Raw genomic sequence first — 27,478 nt, 5'->3', positions numbered from 1 at the left:
TTAAAAAGAAGTTTCTAAATGTGCAACTAGACTTGGGAGTCAGCCAGGATGATGTCATACTAGGATGGCATTTCCCCACTCTAGACCGATTAAGTTAAAAGTTTTGGGTATGGAGACAGGATCCATATTTTTAGAAAGCTCTCCAGGTGGTAGCCAGCTCTGAGAATCATTGCACTAGGTTATCAAGGTTAGAAATTTAAAAAGCATGAATTAATTAGTTAATATTTGTTTTATGGTTTTTTGTCCTTTTTGACCATCACTGACACAATTCAAGGCACCATGTCAGTTGATTAATTCTTATACTTGTTTACCAGTCTCTAGTCTTATTCCATTTATTCCTTCCACTCCTGGTACCCTCCCTCCCGGCCCCAATCAGTTAAATTCATTGCTGCCAAATTGACCTATCCCATGTGGAAATGTGATCGTATTAATTCCCTATTCAAATTCTTTTAATGATCCCCCATAGCCTCAAAAGTAAAATTTTTCTGTGGTATGTAAAGTCATCTTTATGTCATCCCTGTCTATCTCTCCTGTTTTATTCCTGCTACTGTCCGTCTTTCCACTCCAGAAATACTGAACTAGTTGGAGCTTCCTGAGCAAGCTGTTTCTCTTCTCTTCCATGTTTTGCTCATGTGGTACCTCCTCCCACTAGTCCACCTGCCACATCACTCATTTTTCAAGTCTTAGCTCAGCCTCTTCTCTCTGTAGCCTTCCCCACCTTTTGCAGGCAGCCGGAGACAACATTTTTGTTACTGACACTACTGTTCTTTAGAACATCCTTACATTAAGACATTTTCTTCATTCTAATTGCTAATTGCATTTGTCGCTAACCCCACTAGAGTATATGCTTCTTGAGGGTATCGAAGAGTGAGGCTTTGAACTATATTTGGATTTTATTCTTTAGATGAACTCATTACATAATTTGAGTCTGTCAGGAGAAAACTAGTGTTTTAATTAAAACAATCTCCATAGTACATTTAGTACTGAATTAAATTAACACAAGGTTAGTGAGTACATTATAAGTGATAATCTAATTTTTTATAACAAATACATTTTATTACTTAAGTTTCACTATTATATGACATTTTTATTTCTTTAACAATAAAAAGATCTTGTAACTAAATGAGTATGCACATTTTAATCTGAAAAGTGCTCCCCAGTTTCAGCATTCTTTGTCTGAAGGCCTAACTCATGATCCTGTGCTCATCCATCTCAAAGTGACCTTGATCACTTCCTAAAACCTTTGACTCATTTATTAATTCATTTATTTAATACATATTTTTTGAATATGGAGTACGTATGGAGCAGTATGCTAAGGGTGAAGGATATAAAGATTTTTTTTTTAAAGATTTTATTTATTTATTTGACAGAGAGAGCAAGAGAGCACAAGCAGAGGGAGAGGGAGAGGGAGAGGGAGAAGCAGGCTTTCCGCTGAGCAGGGAGTCTGATGCGGGGCTCTGTCCCAGGACCCTGGGATCATGACCTGAGCCGAAGGCAGACGCTTAACCGACTGAGCCACCCAGGCACCCTGCATATAAAGATTTTAAAAACATGTTTTTTTCCTTGTGGGATTAGAAAATGTAGGTTTTATGTATGTTTATTGTGGTTAACCCTCATTAACAGTCTTTTTCTTTCTTTCTTTTTTTTTTTTTTAGAAAGAGAGCTGCATGCCCATGAGTTGGGGGATGGGCAGTTGGAGAGAGAGAATCTTAAGTAGGCCCCTGAATTGTGACCTGAGATGAAATCAAGAGTTAGACATTTAACCAACTGAGCCACCCAGGCACCTCTCCCTCATTAATAGTCTTGAGGAGCATGTATCATCATCTGTATCTTATAAATGAGAATATTCCAGGATAGGACTTATCATCTCTGAAGTGAATTAAAACCCTGGTGTTTTTTAAAATATAAAACATTGCGTTGGAGCTTTTTTTTGTGGTTTACAGATGTGTTACTTAAACTTTAACGTACACACAAATCACCCCAGGATCTTGTTAAAAATACAGATTAGTAGGTCGGGGTTGGGATCCAAGAATCTGCGTATCCAACAAACTCTGAGCGCAATTGGTCTGTGAACCACACTTTGAATAGGGAAGTTTAAAGCACATCATATGTAGAATTCCATTGTGTCAAGCACTGTTCCTTTATTTATTGAGTCTTTTGTTTTGAAGATGGAGTCACCATTGCCTCTTAAAGTTTGTTTAAAAATGGGAGTGGATAGGGGTGCCTGGGTGGCTCAGTCAGTTAAGTGGCTGCCTTTGGCTCAGGTTATGATCCCAGGGTGCTGGGATAGAGCCCCATGTCAGGCTCCCTTCTCAGCGGGAAGTCTGCCTCTCCCTCTGTGCCCCCCAACCCAGCTTGTATGCTCCCCCCAAAATAAATAAAATCTTAAAAAAAAATGGGAGTGGATAGTTGAGTTGTCACATCTTCAATCTTCCTCAGCCTTCTGTGCCCAGTCAACATATGTGTCCACCATAAACCTCCTCAACTATTCTACCCCACATCAATCAACTTCTTCCAAATACTACTATGCTTATCAATAGTTATATTCTCATATCTGCTAGCTTTGTTTCCTAATCTAGATTGTAAGCTCTTTAAGGTCAGGAACCATGTCTTATTCATTTATTAACCCCCCCCACACTGCTAGCATACTGCTATACACCTAATACCAGTGAATATTATGAACTTCTATTTACAGAGGAATCTAGTGTGTCTTTAGGACTAGAATCTGTCTTTTATATACATTTTCTCACTTAATTTTTTACAAACCTGAGCTCTTACCATTTTGCTGGTACACAAACCAAGACCCAGAAAGTTTATTACTGAAATAAATTAATTTACCCAGGAGTAGTGTTGGGATTTGAACTCAACTCCACAGTTGACCTTTCTTTCTGATATACCACTATGCTCCTCATTACAGTGGACATTTAATACTCTAACTAACAGACTAATTATGTGAGCCAATTATTGTTTGAAACAGAATTGGAGACTTTATTTTGACTTTCTTTTCACTTTGTTTTATACTTTTTATGGTGGGAATCTCTGTATGAAGAATCAACAAGGAGATTTCAGGAAAGGATTCTGATTTAGTTACAGTCAAGTTTCAGTTATTGTCCAGTCAGACCAGTTTCCTGCACTGGGCAGCCTGTCTTATGTCAATTCACTCATAAGAGGAAATGTCTATCTAATGTTTTCTGGTGTATATTAGCCCATTATTTTCAAATAAAATGTAGAAATGGATAACTTAAGTAAAATTTTAGGAGAAAAAAAATACCTGCTTTCTTCTTCTCACTCTGTTTTTCTGGAGGGTCATAAATAATATATTGGGTGTATGAGGAGTGGCTCAGGCTTTCTGTAAGCTCTTTTTCCATCTTCCACTCCTATAGGCCTTTTTTTATGTGCCTTTTTCAGAGAAGACAATCTGTAAAAATTTTGCATGCCCAATGGGAGTTTATCAGTACAAAAACACTCAGGCTTCATTTGGTCTCTTTTGATAAATCTTAAAATCCCCAAACTAGAATGTTTCTTAAGATAGCTATTGTTCTGGAAGAATACTATATAATGAAGCTGCTCACAAGGGTGGCAGTCAAGGATACTGATTCTGAGCATGGGCTCCGGAGAAGATAGATGGGGTTCACACCTTACTGTTCGAGTGGACATAGGTGGCTCACTTAAATATCCCAAACCTTTTTGCTCTCATCAGCAAAATGTGTATGATAATAGCTATTATGAGGAAAAAATTAGATAACTCAGGTAAAACACTTAGCATTTAGCAAAAACTCAATAAATGTTAGCTTTTATTATTTCCTTTTTTTCTTGACTCACTTCCAGAAGTGAAATTCTGGAAGGGCATAAGGTACTGAGGTGGTAATTGATTTGCTTAATTATTACAGTTCTTTGAAAGAGATTTTTGGAAAACATGGTTAATACTTTGGAGCTAGGATCTGATTTATGATTATATATGCATTTTCTTATTTGATTTTGGTGTCTCTTTTTAATAATGAGTCACATTGTGGTTTGGCTGTATTTTTCCCTCAGGAGCAGTTATTTAATTATGGCCACAGAACCAACTTTATTGTATTCTGACTTTTGGAATTTTTTAGGATTTAATGTTCTCAATAGGGAGAGGATTTTGAATTACTTAACCACTTTCTTTTTGAGTTTCCCATTCATAGATGGGTATAGTTAAACTAAACCAGGAAGATACTGGCACGAAAAGGGCTGGAATCATGACACTGTGCATAAGAAACTAGCAATAATGCTTGGTAGTCTTTTATACTTTTCTTCCAAATAGATTTGGAGTGTCTTATGCTACAACATATTTGCTTAGAAGCTTAATAAATAACCGCCTCAAGCAATTTATATCTTTTCAGCATATATATTTTTTTCTGGGTCCAAGATTGCATATATAACACTTAAGTTAAACTCTATTCTCTTTATGTGAATACTTAGACATTGAAACATAGACCGTTTATTCTTATGGGTTAAGACCTGTAAAAATTAATGAGATGTGTCAGAATGGTGCCTTTGGGGATGACAAAACTGGTGTTGCTATTCCAGATGGAAGAGAAGGCAAGTTCTGCCAACTGGGGGCATTACCTGCCTTGTTCAGTAGGAAATACTTCTCAGCTCTGGAGAGTTCTTGTTATAGTCTATCCTTAAGAACAAACAGTACATTTTTTAACTATAAGCTGGGATAGCTAAAGATACAAGATTATATAAAAAAATATTTTTATGGGCGCCTGGGTGGCTCAGTGGTTAAATGTCTGCCTTCGGCTCAGGTCATGATCCCAGGGTCCTGGGATTGAGCCCCACATTGGGCTCCCTGCTCCGCAGGAAGCCTGCTTCTCCCTCTCCAACTCCCCCTGCTTGTGTTCCCTCTCTCGCTCGCTCTCTCTCTGTTAAATAAATAAATTAAATCTTTGAAAAATATATTTTTAGACCCTTCCTATATTCTAAGCCCTCTTCCTAAGTGGGTTCTGCTTTTAGGAATATCAAACTACAGAATTTAGATATATGATTTGCTTTACCAAAGGAGCATTTTTTTTTTCACTGAAATATTTTACATAGAAATCTTTTAAATCAAGACTCAGAAACCCAAGTATTTATAGGGGTTAGGTGGGATATATAGGAGCAGTGAAGTGGGCTGGATAGAAAACCAGAGAGTTCAATCCACTGGCTAGAACTAGTCTCTTAAATTCACTCACCCAAGTCTTTAGCTGGTGTGGTGAATAACAATGGGCTCAGAGTCTGCAAATTTGAGTTTTGGTGTGGGCTTCTCCACTTGTTGGTTCTATAAGCTTGGACATCAGTATCTTCAACAAAACAGAGGGTTGAAATAAATCCTCTCTCAAGTGAGTTCCAGCTTTGAGTGGTAGAAGTTTGTGGATACCAATCACTTCAGCACTCCATCCCATAAAGTTCTAAGTCATAGAGAAGAGTCACAGGGAGCCAAATGAAAACAAATAACAAAACAAAAATTTATTCAGAACTCTGATAATGGCTAGCATTTGACCCCACCCCCCTTCATTCATATACATGTATGGTCAGGATTCTTATTTGCAGAAAATGGAATCTAGTCTGCCTACTTTAAGCACAAGTGATTTAAGTGTGAATATAGCTTAGCAAGTTCTTGGGAAGGGTGAATCATCTCCCAGGAATGATTTCTTAAAGCCCCTGGCTGCTCAGGGAGCTGTTGCTCCTGCTTGATTCGGAAGCTGTCACCAGCCCAGCTGCTTGCCCCAGAGCCTTACCACTTCTGGTAATTTACCATCAAGAAGTTACCAAATAAGAGAGCTACTTCAATGACTGCCATCTCCAGAACATGCTTTCTTTGCTGTGACTTCTTGACCTCTCTCCCCAGGTAGCTCAGTGTGAGACAAAGTTGCGTATCAGTGCATTAGATGGGCAGAATCTGTATCTCACCCAGAACCCCAGCTACAAAAGAAGTCTGGGAAATGTAGATTTTAGTCTTTCCCCCAACACCTAATGTTGTTAGAGGGCAGTTGGAATGAGGGTTGCATGAATTGATCCATCCTCCAGTAAATCATGTTGCCTTACAGCCTTCTGCCTCAGAAGGATACAGGAAGTTTAACACTACAAACAGAGCAGGAAGGGAGCTGGTACTTGATGTATTTGGAAAGCAATAGGCTTAAAGCCAGCTTAGAAGTTTTTAAAATTTTAACATATTAAGAACCAAGACAAGGAGACACATGATATGGTTTCCTCTCAAAGTTGAGAAGATTAAACCCTACTAAAGCTTGGCCAAAATGCTTGTTGCTCAATAAAGAAGACAGGGAGGGAGAAAGAGTGAGACAGATAGAATAGAAAAAGGCAGATTTTCAGAATTCTTATTTTTTTCCTCCACAATTAGAACCATCCGATAGCTAGCAGGAAACCTAAGGACAGAAGGGGCCTTTGCCTCCTTCTTGATTAGGAATCTAGGATTCAGTTCCCTGGCAGGTTCCTCTATCACCCAGGAAACTCAGGGGGACAGCATGGATAAACAGAAGGACTGTTGGAGTTCAGTGGTTTTTAAGACACTGAGTTTCTGTGTATTATGTATGTGAGAACCAGAAATTCCTGTGTGACCCTGAGTGGAGAGGATATGGAAGGCAGGTGAGTTGAATATCAGCAGACATGTCATGTTAGCCAGGATTATAGGGATGAGTGACCCTTCTGCAGAGTTCAGGGCTGATGGCCCACGCCATGAGACAGGATGGAAAATGTGGAGACATTCAGAGAGGTCCAGGTCAGATAGGCCTTCCTCTGTGATTTTTTTCTAACCACCTCCTCCTCCCCATTCATCACCTGGCACTTCAAGTAGAACTAATTTCTCTGTCAAGTTCCCATAGCCCATTGTGTATATTTCTATTATGCCATTTTATATGATATTACAATTATTTGTTTTCATATCTCTCTTTTTCACTAGATAGTGAACTTTCCAAGAGGTGAGGGTTTTAATATCAAGATCCCTAGTTCTTTGCCTATTTCCTTCCATATAGTAGGGCTCAATTAACATTTGTTTAATGCATTAAGACATATTCTTTATCCTATGTGTAGTTATACTTGGCCTAATTGTACCATAATTTAGATTGGGTAATATTTTTGGGGGAGGATATGAACTATGATCATGAAGCTTGTAATATGGGTATGGAATCCTGCAATGTAGGCACAGAACCAGGGAAAGAATGTAGAAGGGAAAAGAATAGAAAATTTGGAGGGATAAGAAAAAATAAAAAGAGAAGAACTAAATATCTAGAGGAGGTTTGACTTTTTTCTTCTAACTACCTCAAACATTTTTAAAAGTGAGAAATGAGATTATTTTTCTTGTTTTTATTTTAAATTATGTAAATTACATGATTAATGTATAAATACATTCTAATAGTACAATTTGAACCTCATACAAAAAGCTAAAATCCTTCCTGGCTCCTTTGGCCTCTGCAGTAGGCTGATTAATGGCCTCCCCATAGATGTCCATGTCCTGATTCCTGGGTCCTGTGGATAGTCACTTTCACAGTAAAAGGAGCTTGGCTGAAGATCTTGAGATGGAGCAATAATCTTGGATTACTCAGATAGGCCCAAGGTAAAGATAAGGGTCCTTATGGGAGGGAGGCAGGAGGATCAAAGTCAGTAGTAGATGTGACAAAGGAAGCAAGAGGTTGAACTGATTCAAGGAAGGGGCTCTAAGCCAAGGAATGCAGGTAGCCTCTATAAGCCAGACAAGGCAAGGAAATAAATTCTCCCCTCAGAGACTCCAGAAGGAACCAGCCCTGCTAACACCTTGACTTCAAGTCCATTGAGATTGGTTTTAGACTTCTGACCTCTAGAACTGTAATTAATTCATGTTTTTTTTTTAAGCCATTAAGTTTGTGGTAATTTGTTAGAGTGGCAATAGGAAACTAATACAGCCTCAGTCTCACTTCCTCTACCAGAGGTAACCAGTATTATCAACATGTTGTGTATCCTTCCAGAACTGCTTTTACATAGGTGTCAATATACATAACTGTGCATGTTTAAATAGTATGGTTTTGAGTATTTTTAAAATTGTACAGCATATGCTATTGTGCAATTTGCTTTTTTTGCTTATCACTACATCTTGGAACTCTTTTTTATCAGTATACATAAATGTACTTCCTTTCAACTACTCTTTGAATTTTCCATTCGATGGGTCTTTCCTAATTTATATTACCATTCCACTAAATTATTTTATACATTAAAATGTTAAAATTTACTTTTCTGGCATATAGAGAAGAAGCATAGCTGGCTGAAAATCATGGTCAAGTTCCTGCTTCAGGATATTAAAAAAAAACAACCCTCAAATTTAACTGCATATCATCATCATTAGAAATACGTTATTTTCTTTTCAAGTAAATAATTATAGCTGAATGTGCCTTAGAGAAAGTGATAGTAACAAATTCTGTCGATCTAAAATTCTTGTGTTTTATTTTCTTTTTAAGTCTTACAGTTTTGTGAACAACTCTATGTTCCATTCTCTGATAGATTATAGCTTTAACAGATTAAAAAATGATAGTGAAAAAACATCCCACCTTACAAAGCAGTCTTTTTTGATGCAGACTTGTCAGAGCAGGTTACAACACATAATGAGATGTCACAGCCTGGTGAGACATGCAAAGCAGGTTTAAAAACTGCCAAAACTGCATAGTGACTTTAATACTAAGAATGGTAAATATGTGGAAGAAGAAATGCATTTGCTGCCATTCTATCTGAATGTCTGGAAATATGTAGTTATCAAAGCACCAGTAAACATCCCCTGTAGGTCATGTTCTTAAAAAAAAAAAAAAGTACTATGTTTTTATAGAATCTCTTTGGAAACTGAATGTACTTTGCTACCCAAGACTTGCTCAAAGCGCTTGCTGTCAATAGTAGAAAAGATTTGGCTACCACCTTGGTGTTAAATATAAATGTAGTCTAAAGGTTTAATGGATTAAAACTGTGCTATTTAATTTGAAATGGAATTTCCCACCCTTCTAGCTTAGGTAGTTAGAATTCTGTGGGTTTGCTTTTCATTCTAGCCTGATTTATAGGCATAATAAAGAAAAGGCAGCTATGGATTCAGAATGCAAGTGTGTCAAATTGAGAAGACAGGCTGCCTTTTGGTGGAAGAAGAGGGGGGAAAATACCCCATTAACTCCAACTTGTTAAAATTTACCCAGTCTCTGTAGTCTCTGTAGTTCATTAGCCTTCCCCCGCCCCTTCACACCAGAAGAGGAGATAAAAGGTAAGCAGTAACAATGAGAGACATTATATGCAGAGGTGAACACGATATGACAAGGTCTTCTTTTAATAACAAACAGTGTTAGCTCTCTAGGAGGTAGACAGTATGAAGTGCAACAAAAACTGTAATTATGCTCTCAGCAGGAAACCTGTATTTAGAGTGACAGTAAGAGTGTCTCTAAAAACCTGTTAGGTTAAGGCTGCTAGTCTTAATTATATGTATTAGGAGTTTGTGTCTTCACTTTTTTCCTTTTAAAATTCAAAGAAGAAACCTAATTATAACTTGGACCCTAGTAAATTGGGCCATATTTAAACAATGAACATTTGGCAATCTCATCTTGTGCTGTGATGTGTCTGACTGGTGCAGCTGCTATGGAAGCCAAACTGGCTCCCCCAAATAATTTGTTTTTGCTGCCTCCATGACAGAAGAAAAACAAACAAAAGCTAAACAAGGGAAATAATGAAATTATGCCTTTTTTTTTTCAGTCAGTGACACTGAAGCCTTTTAGAGGGGGAGATCTTTCCTTCGGTAGATTCTTACATATAGAATTATAGGTTGTTTGTATGTTATTAACATGTATTTTAGCTAGACCATGGTTGGATAAATCTTGGTTTGATTTTTACCTCTGTTTTGGACCTGGAGGTAATAATAGCTTACAACTGCTTTTAGTTGACCTTAGTTAAGTTGTATGAGGCTAAAAATTTTAGGTTCTATCTGGTGTGCTGTAGACTGTGTTATAGTTGAACAATACACTTCAGAGTTATAGGAACTGGTCCTGCTGTATTCATTATACAGATGCCCCCAAACATGAATCTGAATACACTTGACTTTTCCATAGAGGATTTATATTTCACTTGGTATATTCCATACCAGTTTCCCAGTTTCTTGTGCTTCTGTATAATATTTGCTGAACTTCAAGAAAGAAAAGCTTAATCATTCTGTTAGGATTAGATTATAATATCAATAAGTGTATAAATGTAAGGATTGTGACCTACTCTTAGAGAGATCACATGTCATCGTGATGACACTTTACAGTTTTGCTAGCATTACAAAGTTATGGGGTAAACTGGACAAAATTAATTTTAATGGGCGGAAGTCTTGCTGATATGACTAAGCTAATGAATCAAGTGGTGTAAAAGTGAACTTAATTTATTTTGGTACTCTTCTTCTCTATGGCTCTATTCCTTGAAGTTCTCATGGGTTCTGTAGCCCAAACAATTTTAAGATGGCCTGCACAAAATAATGATAACGGGATGATTTGATCCTGCATCATTTGTGTCTTTCTATAGTCCCAGGCAGAGGTGGAACTCAGAGCTAATACATTTTCTTCTCTTTGGAATTTATATCTAACTGAATTAAATTTCTATCATCCACCTTCAAATAACCACCGAGGTAAAACAATGGTTTTGAGAAGATTTAAATAAATGTTGAAAATTTTAGAAACCATTTGCAAATTTATTGGTACCCCCATTGAAGTTTGTATCTTAGGCAACTCAACTTTCAATCTTACTGAAATATTAATTTAGTCTTCATTATTGTTGGCTTGTGGAAGGTAATCATTGGGTCTAAAGTTAATAATAGTTTTATAGTAGGGTCTCATGGATTTTACAGTGATAGGTATCTGTAGTCTGAATAATGGCATTTTTCTAATTAAGCAGCAATTGAAAAAACAATAAAAATCAAGGATGAACTATTCATTAATTTTGATGTGTTTAGTTCAATTTAGATTATACTTCATAGAGTTTTTGTTATTTCTCTGTTGAATAATTTATAAATGTAATGAGTAACATGAATCATTGGGACAGTTTTCTATATTTTATCAAAATAAATTGTTTGATGAAAAATGGAGCAAGGTTTATAGAGGAGGCACGAAACATTGAATGTTATTAAGAACAAACATGAGAGGGGAGGTGGTTGGGGGGATGGGTGAAATAGGTGATGGGGCTTAAAGAGTACACTTATCATGATGAGGACTGAGTAATGGATAGAATTGGTGAATCACTATATTGTACACCTGAAACTAGTATAACACCATATGTTAACTATACTGGAATTAAAATTTAAAAACAATAATGATCACAAAGAACAAACATTAGAGAGTGAGCAATAACCTTTCATATGCTCCATCTTTAAAGTATGATCAGTTCAATAAAAAACAGTTAAAGTGAATATCATTAGCTGACCAGCTGCCATAATAGTAGAGATGGTGGCAAAAATATAAGAGAAAATCCCACTGCATTAAACATGACTTTTTAAAAGGAGTTAGAATCTTTGAGCATATATTACCTGTACAAAGTAATAAATTATCTTAAATGTTCCACAACTGGGCCATGTAGTGTTGAAAGTAAATCCTCAGATCTGGATAGCGGGTTTCTCTTTTTTCATATAAATGAAATGGTAGAAAAGATAGTATCTGGAAAACCTAAGTAAACGATTTGCATAGTAGTATTAAAGAGGTCTTAGAAATGGACTTCAATGCATTTGTTTCCCACTTTCTATGTATATCCATTCTTGAAAGAGCCAAATGACCAGCCATTCTGTGCAATCTTAAAGAATATGTTGCTATACAGTTTCAGAATTAAAAGGAAACCTGAATAACTATCTTATCAATTTCCTATCCTTCAAGCAGAGTCACATATGTTATACCAGTGAGATATTACCCAATTTTGAATTTTCTCTAGAAAGTCCTTTTCTTACTTCAGTGCTAGGGAGTTTAGCAAATCTCATAGTCAGGAAAACCCTCATAAATAACTTCCATTTCGTTTGGCCCATTTTTGGTTCTGTCCTCTATAGAAATGGATGATAGCTGGTCCAAGTTTGTTTGAGATTCTTGGCTTTCTTTTGACCATTTTAACATCTACATTCATTTAGTAGATTTTGTTCTATTCTCCTTTTTTCTTACTTTCTGTCAAAAGCATTAAGTGTCATCTGGTTTTTAATTTTTCTTTAAGTTAAATACATTCATCTTGGTAAGATCTGAGAGTATTAGAACAGTGTTTGAGATAAGTTGAGACCTTCTAGGATGTTTTATATTTGAGCATGGGAATCATGGTTTTGTGTGTAGTAATATTTTGAGTTCTTGAAAGTTGTCAGTGATATTTATATCTTACTCTTCTCTTAGTCAAATAACATGATCTTTCCTAATTTTCTATAAGTACATAACATGTATATAGTTATGACATTATTCATACTATCAATGTAGGTAGAATATGTATTGTCAAGCTGAGTAAAAATAGACTGACATTTATCCCTAAAGAACTCTCTGAACTAAATACATTTGTAGAATCACAAATTCAAGTGATTAAGTGAAGGAATGTCAATCTTTAATATATAAATAGATTATATTTTATAACAGTACATAAGTAAACAAATTTTTATTTTATATATGTTTTTACTCAGTTTAGAATATAAAGGATGCCACAGAATTTAATATTAAAATATTATAATTCTATCAGTTGAGGAAAAGTGTGTATTTTTATTCACATAAGGGAATCAAACTTTAAAAAATGTTGTTATATACTGTCCCACATCTAAGGATTTTGTTTATTTTGTTATTTTTTATAAGAGAAATGTTTTGGATAACATTTTGCTAGAAAACAGAATTGTTTAGACTGGTATTTTGGTTTAGAGTGATTTGTAATACAGAGCATTTTTTCTTTATTATAAGGTCTATGCCTGGTATTTTATATGTTTTATCTTGCTATAGAAAGATTTAAATCTATTCAATTTGTTAATATTTTGAAGACTGGGTTATGGCAGCCCCCTCATTTGGGTCTTACCATATACTTTAAGAAATTGATTCAGTTTGCATGGGAAGGGCATAAGGGCAGAGAAGGGTTGTGAAAAAGAAGACTAGTGAAACTGGAATCACCGTTTGTTCTGATTTATCTCAGTCTCCTTTAATATGGGAATATTCATGTTCTTTTTCTCTGTTCACTCCAAAATTATATTTTAAGCATAAATCTAAATGTAGAGGTAGGATGATTTCTTAGTTTTAAAGAGCAGGTCTGCATTTTCCATCTCAGACATCATGTTTATAAGAAATCTGGACAGTGCCACTTGAATAGAGGAATTTCTTAACTCCAAAATTTATGAGACTTCTGTCTATAAGGAGAAATATATGGAATTTTCTTTCCTTAAGACATGTTTTTATTGGGATAGCCTGTTTGCCATTGCTGCTTAAAACTGATCCCCAAAGAGTAAAATCTCAATGAATCATTGAATTGCTTGCCTTGGAGCAAGGCCAGGAGCAGTAAGTTTTCAAGATAAACAGTGCTCAGGCTGAAAGAATGGCACAGAAGATTTCTCAGGTGGAGTGTTCTCACTTCCCTTCTGGCATGTACTGTATTACACAGTGTCTTTACAGATAAGGCTTGCAAGAAAGCCAGTGTGAAATAACTTTATTTCATGATACTTATTTCCTAGCTGTTTTATCAAAATGTTTCTTGAATAGCCCAAAGAACATGGCTTTGAACTCATTACCACTCATTGAATGAAGCCTATTTTCATGTTCATCTCTACATTTTAAGAAGGGCCCTGATACCTGCTCTGTTCACTGCTGTATTCTGATTCTTAGCACAGAGCCTTGCCCAGACCAGGTGTTCAGTAAATATTGATTGAATATTTGTTGAATGAATTAATTCAGGTTCATAACAATTGAAATTTGATTATAAACATAAGTCTAGGATGCTGTAAATGTTGTGTAGCTGAATTATACCAGCTGGAACTTTTGGTCTGTATAATTGGCCATGTTGATGTCCTCTGAATAATTGAACTATGCAGTTGATTCATTCTTGTTCATTTGCTCATCCATTCGTCCAAAAGATCTTTATTGACTACTTTGTCCATGATTGGCATGATGCTAGAAGTTAAGATACAGCAGTGAGATGTATCGGGCCTCTGACACATATGAGGATACAGGAGGCACTTTCCCTGTCCTCCTTGGTCTTGCCATTTTGTATTGAGTTTGAGGCAAGCCAAAAATATTTATAATAAGGTCAATAATGTAGAGATTAAAATGGACAGAGTAGGGAATAACTATGCATTGCTTTGTAGAGGCGGCTAAGACTCAATGATAGGTAAGATTTCAGAAGGTAAAATTGGTGACAGAAGGCTCCCCAGGGCTATATGATTTGTATCTCTGTGTGTGTATATATGCGCATGCATGCATTTGAATTTGAACACTTGACTGCTTGGCCTGAGGAATGGGACAAAAAGGAAAAAAGAATGTGGCCCTTGAGAAATTATTGTTTTTTTTTTTTTGCCTATGTCTGCACTCCCTATTACTTTATGCCTATATCTGCTGAGATTAGAGACCCCTTGGGTGAGTGATTTCATCTTTGCATTCTACATTGTCCTTTGTTTGTATGTGTTCATGATCAGGTTTCTAGAACTTATAATGGCAAACTTGTTCTGGTTGAGAGTGCTGCTAACTGGTATAATAATGCATTGTTTGGGAGACCAGAGTTAAAGGCATTCAGTTATTTCTGCTTTCTCCTATCACCAAAATTAACTATTAATCAGAATCTAGTTCAGTTTCTCTAAGTAAGATTATTTTAAGCACAAAATTATCTTTTAAAGCATAGAGTAGAAATTAACAGAAGGTAATTCTGGTGATTTTAAAGAGTTAATATAGTAGCTAGCAAACATCATATATTCCCTGAACTTTCAAGTAATAGTAAAGTTTAATTTATTTGTTTAATTAAAAAAAATTAGTTTTACTAATATGTATGAGCCCCTTGTTTTAGGAATCTTGCTTGCATTTTCTTTATTATTCAAAACTATAGTTCATTTTTATGCTCCAGTGTTCTCCCAATATTCAGGAACCTATGTGCAAAGTGAGTTGATCTATAACAAGTATTAAAGGGGACAATGGGTGGATCTGGTACAGTCTGTATAGCTTATGGACTAAATGGAAACCTTACATGCACACATTCAATGCTTACTCTCCATGGGTTCTATATGTGTGAATTTGCCTACTCAGTAAAAGTTTTTGTAAGCCCCAGATCAGTATTTGCAGTGCTTCTGTAGTCAGTCACAGACATGCAGAGAGCAGCAAAAAATTCTAAGTTGCCCAACACATACACCCAGCTGAGGTCCATCCAGGTGATGCTCCGCTGTCTTATTTGAGCTCTCATACTGTAAACAAGTGTCCTTTTCACAGTATGGTGCCACATTTTTCACATTTTTTTGTGCTTTTTATTGGTGATTGTGCTGTTTGAAATGCCTTCCAACCATAGTGCTAAAGTGCTGAGCACAAGAAGGTCGTGATGCGCCTTATAGAGAAAATACATGTGTTAGTTAGACAAGCATCAGTCTGGCATGAGTTATAGTCCTGCTGGTTGTAGGTTCAATGTTAATGAATCAACTACATGTATTTAAATGTGGTTTCCTTAAACACAGACATACATAAAACAAGGTTATGTATTGATTGGTTGTTGAAAATGTTGTGTCTGGAGAGGCTCACGGAAACCTAACCTTGTATTTCCCCTAGGCATAATGGTTCAGTATTCACTAGTTCAGTTTCTCTGGTGACTTTATAGAACACAAGTACAGTGAGTAACAAGGATTGATGTACTTATGTTTTTCTGGGGCAAAGGACCATAGTACTCATCTAATTCTCAGTGGGGACTGTGATCCCCTCAAAGGGTCAAAACTCAAAGGAGTCCTTCTCATTCTAATGTTCTTGGACTCCTGAGTGTATGATGTAGAAAGTGGAGCTGGTATACTGGCTGAAGTGTTAAAGAAAGAGAACAACACAGAAACCCCAAAACCAGAGACTCACATCTCCACCACGCCATTTATGAGTAATCTCACCATTACTGGTTATTGCCATCCGGTAGAACTAGTTTGAATCCCAATTTTCCAGTTTACTAACTTTGTGATCTTGGGCAAGAATTCTTAACCTTCTAAGTTTCAGTTCTCTTATATGTAAAGTAGATATAATAATACCCACCTTGTAGGGTATTTTAAAGATTAAATTAGATGATGGGTTTAAAGAACCATGTAAAGTACCTGGGAAAAGTCAAAATCATTATTATAAATGTTATTATAGTATACACTTGATAGATAATTGTTAAATTCTTTCTTTTTCTCCTTCCCACTTGGGATTAGTATGAGATCCATTTTCTAATACCTGGATGAATTAGTGAATTTACTATGGAATTGCCTTTTTCCTGCAGTAACTAGTGGAGAAAGTAGGACATGCTCTCAGGGCCTCTGGTTTTCTTCCCACTCATTCCTCTGGTCTGGGCTCTGTGGCAGTGATGATGGATGACTGGAGCTCTGTGTGGCACTGATGGGGAGCAGTCAGCTGTGTTTGGGTTATGAGGGGAATCACCTGCCTCCAGTTCCTGACCAGGGGAGAAGGGCTCATGCATCAGAGCTCTTCCAGGTGCCTGTCTCTCTAAGGGAAGATCCGGTTGACTCCAGCAGTTCAGAGGCTCTGTGAATGACACCCAAGTGCCCTCTTCACATCCACCTCAAGGGAACTCTTAGGATTTTACTTTCCTAATTTGAAAACCTGAAACCTCATTTCTTCTCAAGAATCTCTTAGACTAATCATTTCCCTTAGCCTCTCAGAACTCCCCTGACTTATCTTAAATATGTGAAGTAAGGTAAGTATGATGACACATCACTGAAGAATGAGGTGTTCTACATTAATGGATTTTCCAGGTGAAATTGGCCCCTTGCTGTGTTTTGCTTTAATAATTTCATAGAAATGGTCATAAGTTGTATTGGACATTCTTTTGACTTCTTAGTTGTGTTTATGTAAAGTGGATAATTTAAACTTTTCTTGATTACTCATGAATCAACTGCTGTGTTATGTTATAGGCAACTCCCTCAGAGACAGCTAAAACAAATAGGTGAATTGTCCACATATATTAATAATCCCAGTTTGTTTTCTTTGTGTTTTTTTTGTTGTTGTTGGATTTTTGTTACTAGGTGACATAGGTAGGTGAGGAATGCCACTGTAGTTCATATTCTAGAATAAGTTATGGTATAAATAACTAACTTCTGATACTTGCATACCAGCACAACCCCAATTGTTTATATCCATATTTATTTACTGAATATATTGACATCATTATATTTATTATGATTATAGAGTATTACAGTGCATTATAGTAGTACATTTGATGTTTATATTTAATACATTAATATAACATATTTGAATGGATTAAAATATACACAAGACTTCTGTATGTATTTTCCCCTTTCTTCTATGAAATCTTGCTCGAGAGGAGCCAATGAAATAGGCCTAGGATGTTTTGTGGTCCAAGATAAAGCTTGTTACAGATGAGTTTGAAACCCCAAGATAGCCCCACATTACTACAAATTGGATGTTTTGGTCACAGTTATGTCTCTTTGGAGTACAGTGTTTAAGTAGCAATTCCTATCTAGTTCCAGACCTCTGAAGTTGACTTTTAGGCACTGCGATATCCTGCATAGGGGTCACATTATATCCAAGGGCTCAAAGAATGATCTCACTTCTTTTAGCCCTGGCAGAATTAATCTACTGTCTGCAACATAATCTAACCCAATTAAAAAAAAGAAAAAAAGAAAACCACCAGAATGTAAAGAAAAACAACATCAGGCTTTACTCTCCAGTGTCTCTATTTTGCCCTGGGTGGAAATGACCCCACTAAAAGCCCCTGAGCTTATTTATTTACTTTGGACTGCTTGAGGGGGTGAGTGAAGCTGGACCCTTCAGTCAACTCTCAGTTTTCTCTATCCACAACACCCAAATTGACTGTCGTTGCATAATCTGAAAACTACACATTCAGTAAAATGGAGACAAAGAAATAAGTTGCTATGAAATAAAATGACTGTCACAAAAGGAGAGATCAACTGTGAGAGAAGGCACATTTAATGTAAAAAAAAAAAAAACAACTGGGGTGCCATTCTTTTTCAAAGCAGCCTAAGTGGAGAGTGCAAATGTAATGCATGGTAATGAGGGTGCCCAATTTTGGAAAGTGGTTTTTAAAATGCTACAGCAGAATGCCATCTAGAGCCTCTTAGGAAAAAGCCAAATCTCATCAGGGACCTTTTCAAGCATCATTTTCTCCTTTTAAATGATCTCACGTGAACTTGCTGTTAGTCGACTTGGCATAGCATTCTATTATTCATCATTTTTGACCGCTTGCAAAAGGAACAAAAGATCTGTTATTAGTGATTTGTCAATTGTTGCAAGACTTAGTCTAGGTACTTACAGAGCTTTTTGCCTCATGTTTATTTTGTTGTATGAAGTTGTATGATCTAAGGGATTTCATAGCCCCCTGATTCTCAACTTAGACAATCTCTTCTCAAGTGATTACTTTGGAAGAAATGACTGACTCCAGATACCAGGTCTCTGAGCACATTGAAATTTCTCTGAAGAAACCTTTTCTCTTCACACAGGAGATTTTGGCTTTGGGGTAAAGACAGCTTTCCTCTTTGATTATTTGTGTATAGATCCCTTCCTTTCATCAGGTGAAAACGTAGCCTTCTAAGTGTACAATTAAGAAGATCATGTTATTAATATGGTCATTTTTCAACTGCTGAGCACCTCACTGCTGGACATGCTGTGTAGTCCACAGTTGATGCTGTGGTACTACTTTTCTAAAATTTCCAAATTTCTGGCTAGGGATGGTGGACCTGTAGGGAAGATAGAATATGCCAAATGACGTGAGAGATAAAGGCTGCTCTGCGGAGGTGCAGAGGAGGAAGAAATCTGGTTCACGAGGCAATAGGACACCAGTAGTTCTCCATGAAAGAAATGCCATGTGTAAAGAGGATGAGTATAATTTTGACATGCAGAAAGTGTAGGGATTGTAGCATGGGATTTATGGATGGTGTGAAGAGTGTAAGTAAAGTAACAGAAAGAGAAGAGAATGTGGTTTTCCAGAAGTTTAAATATCGGAAGCGCCTAATGCACAGGGTCTTAAAAGGATTTTAATTGATCTTCTTTCTAACAATACACACTTCTGTGGTTCATGTGATGGTGAGTTTTGTAGGCGGGAGGAACTGTTTGATAGCACCATGTTGACCTAATAAGTTCTAAAATTCCCATACAGTGACTTTCATCTGAATATCCTAACAACAGTAGTGTCACAGTCATATTTCATGGTATATCCTAGTTGTGATTGTTCTTGGTCATTTGTCTGATACATAACAACCCTTTTAAAGCACTGAATTATGATTATGCTTATACATATTTATATACAATGTATAATGAAAGAAAAATTGATAAGACTACAAACAATATTTTTGGCCTGAATCAAGTCTATTATTTTATTTTTTTAAGATATTTTATTTATTTATTTGAGAGAAAGAGAGAGAGGGAGCACAAGCAGGCAGAGTGGCAGAGGGAGAGGGAGAAGCAGGCTCCCTGCTCAGCTGGGCTCCATCCCAGGACCCTGGGATCATGACCTGAGCTGAAGGCAGACGTTTAACTGACTGAGCCAACCAGGCGCCCCTCAAGTCTATTATTTTAAATCATGTTATTTTGTAGTTGAGATTTCTGTATTCTTGAAGCATCATTATTTCTAAACATATCTGAGATAAAAAGTATTCTATTGTAATATAGTACAGGTTGAATTGAAAAAGAAAACGACACAAGAAAAACCAGAAAGTTATCCTTTTGTGTGGTATTAGAGAGTATTTGCAGAGAAATATAGTTGGTGTGTGGGTATAAGGATCAGATTAAATTTGCAATGAAAAATAATACAGAAAAAATTTATTTCAGAAGTGGAAGTTTCTGTAAGAATATATAGGAAATATCATATGTTGTCTTTCAGCTATCTTTCCTCTGGACCTGAATGTTTTCAAGGCTAATTTATAGAGCGGAATGAGTTTTATGGAGAATTTGAATGACTAAACATTTTTCAGGAAACAATTTGAGTTTAAGTGATCTGCTTTTCTCTTTTCTGGAGGGAAGGGAAAGAGGAACTGAGTTAGTTTGTCACTATCTAATATGGAGCGTCCATTTTGGGCAGTTTCATGGCGGTCTCCACCTGCCTCTTTCCAGCCCTCTAGCTTTGAGCAGGTTACTTAAATTCTCGACAAACCTATTTCCTCATCTGAAAAATAGAGATAAAATCCTGTGTGATAGGGTCATTGTGACAATCAAATGTGATAATGTAAAGTGTGTAGTTCTGCATATAGTACCTGTTACCTGCTCACTGTAGGCATCTATTGCATACCTTTTATGAGAAGGGCAACTTTGACTTATGCCTCTTACTTAATCTTCATAACAATCCTGTGAATAATACTATGACTTTCAATTTACAGATAAAAATCTTGAAACGTAAGGGAGTAAAAGTGGTTCTTACAAGTTTAAACAAACCCCGAGAGTAATAGCCAGGAGTTCAACTTAGATGTGACAGTTTCAAGCCTGCAAAGCCCTGTTACATGAAATTAAATCATTCCCTCCCTCTCTCTTCTCTCCATCCCCCTTTCCTCCTTCTTGCAGTTCCACTCTCTTTAAGGTAAAGCCTTTGTTTTAAAAAGTTCATAACAATAGCATACAAATCAGATGGCATGATACAATATTTTCATTCCAGTGAATTGAAGTAAATATGATGACATCATTATATCGCCAAATGCCATCAATTCCCTTCAAAAATATATCCCATTTTTAATTTTTTTAAAAAGATGTATACTCAAGTAATACATATTAATTATAAAAACATTAGGAAGTAGAAATAAATATAAATTTCCTGAATACTCAATATTCAAAGACAATCACAAGTAACATTTTGGTGCATATCTTCAACTCATCCCTATCTATATACTCTTTTTTTTCTCTGAGAGCAGTATCACAGTTTGGTTTATAATGTGGTATTTTTAATTAATTATCATACAAAATGTCTTTCCAAATTGGTTAGTGTATGTCTACATAATCATTTCTATCAGCTATGTAGGTATCTGATTAAAATAACCCTTATTGGATATTTATATTGTTTCTGATTTTTTACTTTTATGAACTATAGACTCTTGCATATACACCTTTGTGCACTTGGCCAATTACATCCTTAGGATAATTCCTTAGGAGTAAAACATATGAGTTGGTGTTTATATACTTCTCTGTTTCTTAATATATAATGCCAAATTCCCTCCCTTAAGGAAAGGAGCAATTTACACTCCCTTTAGCAATGTTTGAAAATGGCCATTTCCACACTCCTACAGTAATGGTTATCATGCCTTTTAATCTTTGAGAACTCCATTAGACCAAAAAAAAAGTGACTTTATTGCTTTTCTTTGCATTCCTGTGTCTATCCATTCTATAAAATAATAACATTTCTAAGACTACTATCTAAACAGAATGTAAACTTCCTTAGGTCAATGACAAAATCTCCACCTACTTAAATATTTATATTCTCCATTCTTCTGAAATAGAGTAAATCCCCAAAGAGGCATTTGAGACACTACTTGGCAGAAAAGCATGGATTAACAGTATATAACCTTATTAAGAATATCCTTGAATTTTATTTTCAAACTTCATGCTCGTTGTTTTCAGAACTCATCTGCTAAGGTAACCTAGTCCTAACTGGGAATGACAAACAGTCCTCTAGGTAGATTCTTAAAACAGAGGAAAGGAAAAGGTTATGGCAGCTAAGCCTTGACAGCCCCTAACTTTTGTGTCTAGCTTGGACTTCAGTCTCATTCAGTCTTTCTCACTCTGTGGTTAGTGCCAGAGTAGCCAAGGTGTAATGCCAACGTCTCCTTGGGCATCAGGGATAAAACTATACAAAATATGTCTGATTGGTTTGTTTTAGTGAATATTGAACAGAATTGATAGTGATTGTATGTCCCTATTTAAAAAACAAAAACAAACCCCCTAAACAATACATAGTTATTGCTTTGTGTCAAACAAAATTCATATCATATTTCCCATAATAGTATTGTCTTTCAAATACTCTAGACCAGTTTGCAAAAGGATTATACTACGGAGTCTGCATTACACCATTTACACACACACACACACACACACACACTCATACAAATCTCACTGAAAAATGAAATGAAAAATAATGCTGAAAAATAATGGCATCCAGGAATCACTAAGAAGATAATGTCTTTAGGGTCTGCTAATTCCTTAAACAATCATCGTCAATTCAGAAACTGAGCAAGTCTAAACTATGTTTGGCGCCACATGATTTTCCACTTAATTTTACCCTTACTCTGTATTATTTAAACCATCATATAATTTCAAATTTCATATCAAAAATGAATTTATATTTGAATCAACAGCACTTTATTAAGTAGTGGCACATACTATTGAAAAAGACTTCCTTAAAATAAGAAGTTTCATTTAGCTAAATGCAAGAAAAGCAAATATAGTCAACTCAAATCTGTGATTAGAGCCTAGGATCTCACAGTATTTACGAGTGTCCCTAGACTACACCAGACACATTTTAATGATCAGTCAAACCAGGTTCCAGAGAAAGGTACTGCTCTGTTATTAAAAGGAAGTTGAATGATTAAATTGCCATTGGGAACATCAGAGAATCCATAATAAAGTTCACTTCATGCACTGATCACAGGGAACTTGATCTTGACATTCTGTGGTGCTTTGCATCCTTTAAAGGTTTACTGTAAAGTGAAATTCATTCAACAACCTCTGGCATCATGTCCTGGGAGTGAGATTGCTTAAGTGTTTGTGAATCACCCAAAAAGAAGCAGAATATGAGTGCAATGACAGATGTTGGTGATTTGTTTTTGTTTTTCAGTTCATAAAAAAAGGCACCTCTTCCAAATGCTCCCTATGTGAATGTTCAAAATGAACTTGAGGAACTCTACAATATGTCCACTGTAAAAGAATCAAGAATTATAAAACACTTAGGATTTATGAAGGAAAAAAATAACATAAAATGCCCCAGATTCACTGAAGAATCTAAGAATGGGAAGAATAATAAGAGCTAACATTTGTATTGTACTTACATGTGCCAGATACTGTTTTCAGTGCTTTATATGAATTAATTTTTCAACCTTCTGGACAGCCCCATGAGGTGGCTGTTTTATTTTTTTAAGGTAGTGGTAAGGCAGAAGTCACACAACTAGTAAGTGGCAGAGCTATAATTAGAATTTTTTTCTGATTCAAGATGGTACTTCCAGATGGCCAGGTGACAATGGAACACTGCCAAGCAAACCCCAAGAAAATGTACAGACTCCACGTGAAGTTTTATTGGCTTCTGTGGAAGTGGTAAGTTTGTAGATACCATCACAGAATTAAATGCATTCTTAAGAACTAATGTGTTAGCTAGGCATTTGGGGGAGAAACTGCACTGATTTCTAAGGTAAGTCTGCCACTAAGTTTCTATGAATCCTGGGCCTGAACCTGTCATTTTCTGGGGCTCAGTTTCCTCATTTGTAAAGCATTAGAGCTGGATGGCACATTCAAAAGGAGATTCTATAATTCTTTTCCGAGACAAACAGCTAAACACATTGGGGTTTGGTGGAAAAAGCTGTCTATAAAGACCCTGCAGAGGACATAATGGTAGTGTTTTCTGCCATTAAATGGATTCAGTGAAGGGACTTGACCAATATCTGGAGATCCGTCAGCATTTTTGCCTTCTCTAAATTCTTTACCTGTGAAACGGATTAAGGCAGAAAGCAAAGTGGCAATTGGGGGTTCAGGATAGAGTAGAGCAAACCCTTCTTGTTTGTCTTGGGGATAAGCTTCAGTACTGAGGAAGAGGGTATTGACACTGGCAACAGATGACATATTCCTATCTGAAATTCAGATCAAATGATTCAGCCCTTCAGAGCATTCCCAAACAATGGCCTTTCCAGCAGCTCGAATCTGCAAACAGAGCCCAGCAGTTAATTTCAGTCAGCCAGCTTTGCCGTATTGCTGCTCCAATCTTAGATTTACAGAGCCGTTTTTGATGAAGACAATAAAAGCCTCCTTTCCCTCCTGTGTTGCGTTGTGCTCTGACACTTTATCAAAGCCACAGACAGAGGGTTGTTATTAACCATATATAAAATGGAGCAACCTCACAAATCATGCTTTAATATTGTACTGTGGAAAAACCAAGGTTAAAGGTAAATCTGTGGTGTAACCATATTGATTAATTGATGTAAGAAAGGTCAGGCTAATCTTTATCTTGCTTGAAAGACTTTAGTTCTACATGGCAGGTTTGTTGAAATGGTTCCTGTGTGAAAAGATAGGGAAAAAAAGTGGAATCTTACTTCAGAGAAAGTGGGGGAAATCTCATCAAATGATCACTTAGAGAAAGGTTAGAGAAAGGAGCCTTGATGCAAAGAAAATCGGGAAATCTCTTCAAGCACTCACTCAGAAGGTTAAAGCACTAAAACTAGGACTAGAAGGTGGAAGTTATTTAGATTTCCCTGTATTTTTAATAGGCTTTTTTGGAAATACCTTCACCAGTAGAACAATCATAGGAGAAGCAAAGGCAGTGACTTTAGATAAGAGCCTTAGCCCTACCCCAAGAAGACCAGAAAAGAGAGCTTCATACTCCTCTTTCCAACAAGAGAGAAATCTATTGAAGCAGAAGACTTGACTTTTCTGCCCCTCTGGTCCTGCCCAGGTTAAAAACAGACACATAATGTCTCCCATAAGATGGCTTCCATATCTCCAGAGCATGGTGAGAAGAGGGAATTATCCCCTCCATGCAAAGATGCACAGACATGTAAAGAGCAAATTGCTCAAACCTACTTTTGGAGCAAGAGGAATAATGGGGCTTGAGAATTAAAATTTAGGATCCCGAGAAAACAGAATGATACAAATACAAATGAGGAAAGACTAGGGGCTAAATCTGTAAGTGTTGAGGGAGAAAAAGAAATCTAAGGAACAGGAGGACAGGATGCTGACCCTGAATTACAACACTGTTGAATGAAAGAAGAACCTGAGTCAGGAGACGATGGAAATGGGAGTGACTGTTGGAAAATTTTTCTCATTGTGCTCATACCTGAAATGAACCCGAATAGGCCAGGCTATGATGCAATCATAGGCACACCCAGAAGCTTCAGAGGCTTACTGTAATAAAAATTTATTTTTGGCTCATGTAAAGTCCATGCAGCTGGGTGATACTCTTGCATCCTATCTAAGTAATTATATGCTTTTCATTTGGACCATGTGATCTCATCACAGCAGTGGAATGCCTCGAGGATCCATTAGGTGTTTTGAAGGACAGATCTGGAAGTAGATTACATTATCTTATATCCCACTGTCCTGAATGCAGTCACAAAGCCCAGCCACAAGGGAGACTGAGAAATATGACATAAAATGTTACTTGTCTAGGTTTACCTTAGAACACTAGGTATTTAAGGTTTTCATGAAGAAAAATTTCCAAAGCCTGCATTGTTAAATATTGGAAGGCGTTACCATGGGATGTTTGGAGAACCTCATTGCTATTCTCTCTGACACTGAGGGTAGAAAATTGGACTCATTTTTATATAAGTTCTCTTCTTTATGTAATTTTATGCATCTACAACTATATAAGCTTTTTATTTGCAGGAAAACATGAAAAGTAAGCTAGATGTTTAGCATTATTTTCTTATCAAACTGATTTAATTATCCTTTTACTCATTGACTATGGCTACTTCCTATAATAGGTAGTGAAACTTTTATGTTAAGGAAGTGCACACATACAAAAAAGGATGGAATCTGAAATTAAATGTATTTTATTTACAAATTTATCCATTGTGTAGCCTAAGGTCAACCTTATTAATAATAAACACTTAGAGACATAAATCATAATTTGGTACTAATCCATATGTAAAATATGAGATCTAACCTTAACATCATAGTCACTGGAATTCTGATAGGTTGTATGTTACACATTTTGCATTTTTGTGTTATTGGCTTCAATATATGTTAATAGATGGTAATTATATGCTTTTCATTTGGACAGCCCTTATCCAAAAACGATTTACTTTTCGCACATCTAACGGGTCACGCACAGCTATTGATCATTTGGATCAGAGTGCAATTTGAACTGCTGCTTGTTAGATTAGAAATTGTAATCATGGAAAAAGATAAATTACAAGGTCTCTGCAGATCAGTTTTGTTTTCAGATTAGACGCACTCTTAGACATGAAACACCAAATAAGGGAGCTTAGGGAAGATCTGTAGTGTTGTTATTAATGTGAGTTTTCTAAGAAATACATCCAAAAATCTTCTGTACCTTTTCTACCATTGTATTACGAATGTGAAATTTATAGGGAATGACATATTATTACAATAAAGATGGTGACAAACATCCATAAATTATTTGTGAATTACAACTCTAAGGACTAAAGTAAAAAAAAAAATGTTTATTTTTGTAAATATACATTTCGATGTAATAAATCAAATACTCTACTATTAAAGTTATGCAGTTTTTAATATATAGAGTTTGGTCTGTATTAGAGGACATCTAAGTGAAGATTAATTTGGATGAAACAGACCTCTAGTGACTTCAATATTAAAATGATTTTTATCTTTGCCTTAAAAAAACTCTTTTACAGGGCACCTGGGTGGCTCAGTTCATTAAGTGTCCAACTCTTGATTTTGGCTCAGGTCATGAGATCGAGCCCTGTGTTCGTCTCCATGCTGAGTGTGGAACCTGCTTGGGATTCTCTCTATTCCTCTCTCTCTGCCCCTCCTCACCTGCTCTTGCACACATGTGGGCTCTCTCTCTCTCTCTCAAAAAACAAAAAACAAAATTATTTTTCTTTGGGTCTATAAAAGAAATACATTCTCATTATTTACTTTTATTTTTATTTTTTTATTATTATGTTATGTTAATCACCATACATTACATCATTAGTTTTTGATGTAGTATTACATGATTCATTGTTTGTGTATAACACCCAGTGCTCCATGCAGAATGTGCCCTCCCTAATACCCATCACCAGGCTAAACCATCCTCCCACCCCCCTCTCCTCTAAAACCCACACTTTGTTCTCAGAGTCTATTGTCTCTCGTGGTTGATCTCCCCCTCCGATTCCCCCCCTCATTCTTCCCCTCCTGCTATCTTCCTCTTCTTTTTTTTTTTTAACATATAATATATTATTTGTTTCAGAGGTACAGATCTGTGATTCAACAGTCTTGCACAATTCACAGTGCTCACCATAGCACGTACCCTCCCCAATGTCTATCACCCAGCCACCCCATCCCTCCCACCCCCCACCACTCCAGCAACCCTCAGTTTGTTTCCTGAGATTAAGAATTCCTCGTATCAGTGAGGTCATATGATACATGTCTTTCTCTGATTGACATATTTCGCTCAGCATAACACTCTCCAGTTCCATCCA

At 36.4% G+C, this 27,478-nt stretch overlaps 1 protein-coding gene across 3 annotated transcripts in view; it reads left to right on the top strand.

Moving 5' to 3' along the window:
- LOC145720554 (uncharacterized) overlaps positions 1-27,478 on the top strand; it is a 342,661-nt gene that overhangs the window by 38,602 nt on the left and 276,581 nt on the right. For 2 of the 3 annotated variants that reach the window (XM_081814462.1, XM_081814463.1), the window contains exon 3: positions 23,320-23,420. The gene's annotated coding sequence lies outside the window, so the exon portion shown is untranslated. Of the gene's footprint in view, positions 1-1,655; positions 2,407-23,319; positions 23,421-27,478 lie in introns of those variants that run through there. The other variant, XM_081814464.1, reaches the window with a different exon arrangement.

The sequence above is a fragment of the Leptonychotes weddellii genome, chromosome 3, assembly GCF_054177405.1.
Source record: "Leptonychotes weddellii isolate Sample4059 chromosome 3, ASM5417740v2, whole genome shotgun sequence".
Lineage (NCBI taxonomy): Eukaryota > Metazoa > Chordata > Mammalia > Carnivora > Phocidae > Leptonychotes > Leptonychotes weddellii.
This window is presented reverse-complemented; position numbering and strand designations above follow the sequence as displayed.